Below are 8,000 nucleotides of genomic sequence, written 5' to 3'. Positions count from 1 at the left end.
GGAGATGTTTTCCAAGGGACAGCCCATTCTGAATTCACTGCTGGGTCAACTAATCCCTTTAGTAAGTTTGAATCAGAAAAAACACTGTTGGGTCGACTAATCCCTTTAGTACTTTTGAACCAGAAAAACTTCTGAATAAGTTTTCACCTCTTTGCTCCTGGCAAGTTTACAAGTTGCCTGACCTTTAATAGGTACTTAGCACCCCATTGTATTAATTCTAAAAATAGGCATGGCTTAAAGAACTTTTTGCCTCATAAGTATGGGTTAAAGTACTTTCATTATTTAGCAAGGAGTTCTCTCCCCTAAAGCAGTCTTAAGTACTGGTGGAGCAGAGGTCCTCCCATTTCTGATCCAAGTAGAGTTCTCACTGTCAAAATGGGGAATGTTCCCAGTAAGGAATTGTTCCAATTGAGAATTCCCCAATGTGGAAATTTTTTATATTCACAAGTCTGAGAAATTTCAAGATTTACAATGGGCAGGCATGGATGGGTTATGCTCTAAATCCATCAAGGGTGTATCCACATTGAAGAGGTCTGCCACAAGCAATCCATGAGCATTTTAAGCCCTCATTATGTGCCAAGCATCATACGAAGAGCTGAAGACACAAAGAAAACGCCAAAATAGTCCTTGTTCTCAAGATTACAAGCACATTGCTTTAAATTAACATTCTTTGGTCTGCCCTGACATAGAGCTACGTGAGTGGGGGCTCAGAGCTATGGATTTGGATAGGTCTTGACCCAAACACTATCTTGAATCTGGCAAGTAGGAAGGGGCCCCAGGATCCTGTGGGAGTCAAACATGGTATGTATTTTGCAGTCAATTCCCTTTTACATGGACAGGATGATTCATGACAAAAATGGCCTTCAGCTTCTTTGTGACTTGTCTGTCAGCTGCCTCATGCTAACACTAATGTGTACCAACAACCCATTAAGACCTTGAACAAAAGAATGCATGAGGTTCATTTGCAAAAAGAACCCTTAAGGTGAGAATGTTCATGGGGGAAGGCAACTCCAAACATAGTGAGAAAGAGAGAGGGCAACTCTCAGCCTAGCAACCCCAGGGGAAATTTCCTAAAGCATCCTGGGAAAACAATGCCAGGTGTTTCCCTGCCTACTGCCGCCTGGCCTTTATGTGTACTTCCTCGAAGGTGGCTCTTGGCATCATTCTCTGATGTATCCCCAGCGCACACGTCCTTGATGCCATGCACACACAATGGGTTCCCAGAGCCCTGCCTCGCCTGCTGATAGAGAATGCCATTCAAGGCAAGGTTAAGGTGACCGGGGAACTTCAGAGAGCTCTCACAAGAGAACTCCTAACAAAGGGACTTGCAGTGGTTTGCGCAGTCCCCGTCTAGCCGACCCAGTTCATTTTTATTCTTGTCAACTTGCAACTTTTCAAAGATAGACTTAGCATACCGAATGTGCCCAAAACAGATTAAACAGTCATTTTAAATTCCAGCACAAGCTGAAACATTTTACAAAAATGGCAGCTTCATTTGCCAAGGTCCTGCAGGCTTAAAGACTTAGATTATCATAGAAATGGAATTATTGGCTGTTCTTCGGCCTCCTTTTCAACTGAAATTGAACTTGAGTATTTCCAGCTTCTTCAAAAATCTCCGACAATTCTGTTTACACAGAGTGCACAATCCTATCAGAAAACTATACGCTCACAGGTGTGATCACAAAACAGGGAGCCAGACTACCGTCAATGTGGAGTGAGAGGAGGCATGTATGTGGAGCTAGAGAACTGAGCTCGGAGACTTGGGTTCAAATCCTGCCTCTGGCCCTTAGAGCCGTCCATCTGGGCAAATCACCTCACCTCTTGGTGCCTTGTTTTCTTTCATGCTCTCTCCAATGAGGATCCTAAGACATGAAACGGTGCCTCCTTCACATGTTCTATCAAATAGCATAGGCTTTGTAATCAGATTGTTAGCTTGAATGATTATGATGACAACAAATAGTCTTTCTTTCCCATTAACAAGATGGGGATAGGGACCAGAACTCTGCTTTAATTGGTCCGTGGAACTTTCCCCTCCAATACAGATTGACGCCTTCTCTACAACTGAGAGATTCTCCATCTTCCCCGGTGATGGTCCTTCAGACCGTGCTCAGGCTCAGGCTTTAAATTCCTAAGCTACAAACAAAGGGGAAGTGAAACTATGGGTACTTTCTTCTTTCCCAGGTTCAAAGATAACCTGAGGTCTACCCACATGACCTGTGGATCCCAGAGCTCTTTGAACTGTTGTCTTGAGCACTAAAAGGTTCAAAGACTTGTCCAGTATGTAGCAGAGAAAGAATTCAAACTCGGGTCTCCCTAGAGCCAAAGCCAGCTCTCTCTCCCCACTCTGATTTGCTGCCTTCCTTGGCATTTTTCATCCTTATGACACTTAGAACAAACAGTGTGAACCTTTAAGACCATCTGAGGTTGCTCAACTCAAATCATGGCATCATTTAGAAGGATTGAGGCTTAGAAGGGATCTTAGAGACCATCAAGCCCAACACCCTCATTTTACCAGTGGGGAAACTGAGTCAGACTGAAATTCACTCACAGCTGGTAAGTCTCTAAGGCTGGATATGAATATGAAAGGCCAGGCATACAGCTAGCCAAGAGATCCACAGGGACCTCATCCCTTGGGCTTGGCTATTGTGTTTGCTCTGATTCATTTGTGAGCAAATTCAAAGGAAAAATGTCACGGGAGGCCAGATGCCCACAGAAACTGGGAAGAGAGAAGAGTTCTCCAGCCACCTGCCCAGGAGAGCCAAACCCAATAGCAACTAGCAGGTGACTGCAGAACCATGCTGAGCTGCCGCTGCCTATGGCAATGCTCAAAAGAGGCTGCCCCTGAGAGTCTACACTCAGCACAGGACCAGTGGGAAGCAGGCATCTGAACCTCACCAGAGCCATCAATGACCTCGTGGCATTGGAGGCATGAGCTGCCCTTTCAATATGTGTACCCTGGCTAGATATGTTCCCTCCATGTATGTTTCTTCCCACATATTCCCAACCTGTGTCCACTCTGTTCATTGATAGTATGTGTATACATGGGCAGATTTGCCATAGGTTTGTGGGGGAAATGTTTTACTGCTAATTGTCTGTCTTTGCTATTTAAAGAAGTTAATCGTGTCCCCTGGCTATAAACTGCCCAGAGCTCTTGAGTTATGGTCTTGGTTGCTTTGGGGTCACCCCATGGAGGACCCTGAACCCGAGGAAGGCTTGTCTGAGACAGCCTCTATGAATTGGGGTGGGGGTGTCCTCTGGGCCTACCCAGGCATGGAGAAGAATCTTCATGTATGTAGGGAAACAGATGTGGAGGTTGGGAGGCATATTAGTCATCCAGTTTTATTGGAACATAGGATGTATGAGAAAGAGTAATGGAAAATAAGTCTGGGAAGAAATCCCACTTCTAGGAAAATAGCCCAAAAGGATTATGGACTGAAAGGCCCAAGTAGCTATGAAAAATATTGCGAGCAATGCCTTCTGTAGCATCAAAAGGAGATACTCGCCAGATGTAGCCCACAAATGGAGCGGAAGCAACCCAAACCAGAAGAAATTCAAAGAGGCCTGGAGAAATAGACGAGCCGACACAGAGTGAAGCAAGCAGAAACAGGAAAAGGAAACACCAAATGACTAGAATAACGCAAACAAAAAGGCAGTAACAGGACACAACATCATTATAATGATCAAGCTTGCAACTGCAAGAGAATCGGAAGATGCACCAAAGCTCCCTGTGTTACAGAAGTCACGAGTTATGGCTATGAAATTCTATACGTTGTGTCAGACAGGGCGGGCTGATTGATGGGTTTTGCTCAATTGCTGCCCCCCCCCCATCTTTTTTTAATTCTTTGCTACATGGGCTGCCTTTCTTGGGAGACAGATTTTCGAGAATGAATATGTTACTTTAAAAGGTATTAATATAAAATTTTAAATTTGAAAAATGGGAAAGAAGGCTGAGAAGATGGGCTGGACCCAGACTGGAGTCTTGAATGCCCAACTAAGAAATGTGTATTTTATTCTCCAGTTATTGGAGAGCCATTGGTCAGAGGAGCATGATTAGGAATATGAATGTTTATATCTATGAAGAAAATGGAGGGGCAACTAGGTATCACAGAGGATAGCATACCAGGCTTGGGGCTGGGAGGACTTGAGTTCAAATCTGACCTTCAACACTTTACCTAGCTGTGTGATCCTGGATAAATTACTTAATCCTGATTGCCCAGCCCTTGCTGCTCTTCTGTCTCAGAACTGATACTAAAACAGAAGGGAAGGGTCTAAAAAAAAAGATTTGAGATGGGACGCAGAGAGACCAGCCAAGAGTATAATAGTCTCGGTGAGGGGCAAAAAAAGCTTGAGATGGGACGTGGTGACCTTGTGAGTGGAGAGGACAAGGTTGATGGGAAACATATTGCAGAGTTAGAATCAGTAAGACTTGGGACTGATTGGGCCTGACAGGTCGAGGATCCTCAACTCTCTAGAGGAGAGGCGGGGAGACAGCTTTGTAAGTCTATGTACTTAGAAGGAATCAAAATACAAACAGATCTTCCTTGTGTTGGATTTTTAGGGTCACAAGGCACTTTCCCAATATGATCTCCTTTGAGCCTCACAACAGCCTCAAAAGAAAGGTACGACTGACCAACAGATGTCATCAGGCCCGTGCTAGAGATGTGAAAACTGAAGCTCAAGCAGGTAAAATGACTCGTCTAGGCTCAGACGGCTAGAACATATTCGGAGAAGAATCTGAACCCTGTTCTCCCTTCATGTTGAGTCTAACGTTCTACCCATTATACCATGGTAGCTCTCAAGTGGCCTCCCTGGTGCCAGGTGTCCATGATTGTTACCCTCAAAGAGACTGCACTCCTGGGCAAAGGCAGCAACCTGTTGAAGCTTTTCCCCTTGTTTTCAGATGTGGTTGCGAGTGTCTCCTCTCAAAGTGCAGCCAACAATCTCCTAGAATATCGAACTTCCTTTCAAGGCTCGCTCAGAAACCACTTCCTAGGAGAGGCCTTGCCTGAACCCAGTGCTTCTTAGGACTTTCTTCCTCTTGAAATGAATGTTTATGATGTGGTATACCGTCATATTTACCTCCATGTGAGGGGGGGCACAGGGTTTGTGTGGGTGTCTGGGCCTGGGTGTGTATACATAGCATGCTCCAGAAGAATGGACGCCCCTTGAGGAGGTTTTTTTCTCTGTCCCCAGAGCACTGGACAGCCGGGGTGTAAAATGAATAAATGGTCAATGAATCGTGTTGAATCCAATTCGTTGAGTTTGTTGATATGCCCAAGCCTGGTATCTGCCATGGCCCCCCATCACCACCCCTACGGCCAAGGCTCAGCAGAGGCATGAGTAGGAAATTAGCAGCCTTTTTGCAGCATAAGCCAGTCCAGCTACCTCTGAAGAGTTCCAGGTTTTGTTGTTGTTGTCATTAGACAAATGAAAATTAATGAAGGTGCTTCTGCTGCTCCAGCCTCCTGCTTCCCAACCACCTCACCCCCCTGTCATTTGTCAACTTGTCAAGACACAGGTATGCAACTTCACCCACACACTACTGTGCCAGAGGTAAGTGCAAAGCCTAAACAGGTAAGAAATGGGTACTTCTTCTACTGCCCTCTCCTTTCCCCAGCATGGGATCTAGATGGTGAGGTTCAAGGCCACCTCTTTGGCCTCGCTTCCCACCTATCACAGAGCTCCCTTTGCCGTGGGGGGAATGAACACTAAGGGAAGGGAGCTGGGAGGGAAGTAAGGATTTCAAAAGGTTCTTATCACCCACTGAGGCCTTGACTCCAAAGAGTTTATCACAGCAGGAATAGAGAGCTGGAGGAAGGAGATTCAGGGCAGTAAGCCTGGAGGGTAGGAAAGGTCAGGAGCATGGGGGAGTCCCAGTGGGAAGCCCAGAACCATCAGAAGAAAAATGGCCTTCTGGTGGCAGCGATGAGGGTCAAGGTATTAAAAGGCAACAAAACCAACTAAAGATGGTGGAGAGGCGCCGAAGACAAATTTCCCTCCTTCTCCCACTTTGCCAAGGGCTATCCCTGCCCAAGTGAATGTGATTGCCTTCACGAGATGATGATATTCCAATAAGAAGCATCCAAATCTCTGATTATGATCAAAACTGAGTTACCTGAGTTACCGTAGCTCTAAGGAGGCTGGAGCATCTGCAGACACTGCTTCACCTGGGGATTGCTGGGGTTCAACTCTTGGCAATGGGGCCCAATAAAAAATCCCAGGGTGATGTATTACAGTTATCATTATCAGTAATAGCTGACCTTCTCTGTTCCTTCAGCTAGATGGCAGATAGGTGGCATAGTGCAGGCCTCAAGTCAGGAAGACCAGGATTCAAATCTACCTTCAGATACTTATTTCCTAGCTGGGTGATCCTGGCCAAGTCACTTGAACCTCTGCGGGTCCCAGTTTCCTTAACTGTAAAATGAGGACAATAACAGCACTCACTCCACAGGATTGTCATGAAGATCAAAGGAAAGAATAGTTGTAAAGTATGTATTTAGCACAGGATCTGGCACATAGTAGGCACTTAATCAATGCGTATTCTCTGCTCCCTCCAGAATATTTCAAAATGAAGAACCCTCCCCTTCTTTTGTCTCTGGGTCAAAGGGTCAGGCTCACACTGAGCTAGCTGTAGGATCTAGCCAGCCAACCAGAAATGGCATACTAGAGTATTTCTAATGCCCTTGAAAGAATCTCAAAGCATTTGCCTTACAGTAAAGTAATCTTGTAAGGAAGAGGACCCAAGGACTTAGAACCTCATTTTGTGCCCAAGGAACCTGAAGATCTGAGAACTGAAAGGACATGACCAGAATTATATATCTGATCTGAAGAGGGGTGGGATTTAAATCCACTACGCACACTAACTCCAAATACAGGCCCCTCTCCAGAAATGGAAGACTGCTATAGATATCTGTACAATCGCATGCTATGCTGTTTATTCTGTCAGTAAGTATGGCGAATTCCTAGTGTGGGGATCCTGCAGATTCCCTCGACCTGCCAAGACCACAATCTGTGTCTAACTTGGTGGAGAATTGTTAAGGAATTCTCCAAGACAGGAAGAGGTAAAGGGACTTATCTAGGATCACATGACTAGTATGTAAATTCAAGTCTTCCTGAAAAAAGGATCAGCCCTTTAGCCACCACACCATGCTGTCTTGTCTAATTCTCTAATACCAGAATTTTCAGGGCAGGCGCTAATCTGCTTTGGTAGAGAGGATTTCCCCTCTGGGAGTTCCCCACACCAATAAAATCTCAGATCCAGTCCAAAATATATGAGCGTGTATATGCACATGTGTGTGTGTTTACAAACCGTGTGCCCTGCAGTGCTCAGAGGACAGGACATAACCATGGACTCCCAAGAAGAAAAGATCATCATTATGGAGGCAGATTTATGTTCATTGTCTCATTTGCTGGTCACTGTCTTGAAACGTCACGTGAGCCAGAAAGTCAACCACAGGAAAAGGGCAACGCGTGTCCTACTCAAACAGGAGAGAAGGAAACAGAAAGAAAACATTCCATTCCATGAATCGAAATGAATCGATCGTTTCTGGAAGGCCTGACATGTGCAGTAACAGCCTCAGTTAATGGGCACCCTCAGGCACCTGGTTAACCCAAAAGCCACAGCTGGAAGCCAAAGAGAAGTCAGAGAAAGTCGAAGAGCTGAAATGTCAGGTTTCTCAGGAGCTGTCTTCCGAAGACTGAAGGCTTCGGACAGAAGGCAAAACCGTCCAGCATTAATTAAGTACCACAATGCTGGCGCGGGGCACCTTTTGTCCAGAGCCTGGCCAATCTCAGCACCTGTGTGTTACCCATCTCAGAGATCCCATCCAGTCGCCCGATCGAGCCCGGCATTGTTCAGCCCAGCCACCTGCCCTTTCCTAAGGCTGGACAAAAATGACCCAGTCTCTATTCACGTGTGTCTGGAAGCTAAGAGGTCCAAAGGCACTGGGGAATTTTTGCCCTTTTCTCCATGGTTACTTTAACTACCACTTCATGATTAT

General features: G+C 45.6%; 1 non-coding gene across 1 annotated transcript; it reads right to left on the bottom strand.

Moving 5' to 3' along the window:
* Positions 1–7,712: 7,712 nt before the first annotated feature.
* On the bottom strand, positions 7,713–7,769 carry MIR7381 (microRNA mir-7381). Its single transcript, NR_127653.1, has one exon. It is a non-coding gene; the product is annotated as a microRNA mir-7381 (primary transcript).
* Between the last annotated feature and the right edge of the window lie 231 nt (positions 7,770–8,000).

This window comes from Monodelphis domestica, chromosome X, assembly GCF_027887165.1.
Source record: "Monodelphis domestica isolate mMonDom1 chromosome X, mMonDom1.pri, whole genome shotgun sequence".
NCBI classification, from domain to species: domain Eukaryota; kingdom Metazoa; phylum Chordata; class Mammalia; order Didelphimorphia; family Didelphidae; genus Monodelphis; species Monodelphis domestica.
The sequence above is the reverse complement of the archived record's forward strand: the minus strand, read 5'-3'. Positions and strand labels throughout refer to the sequence as shown.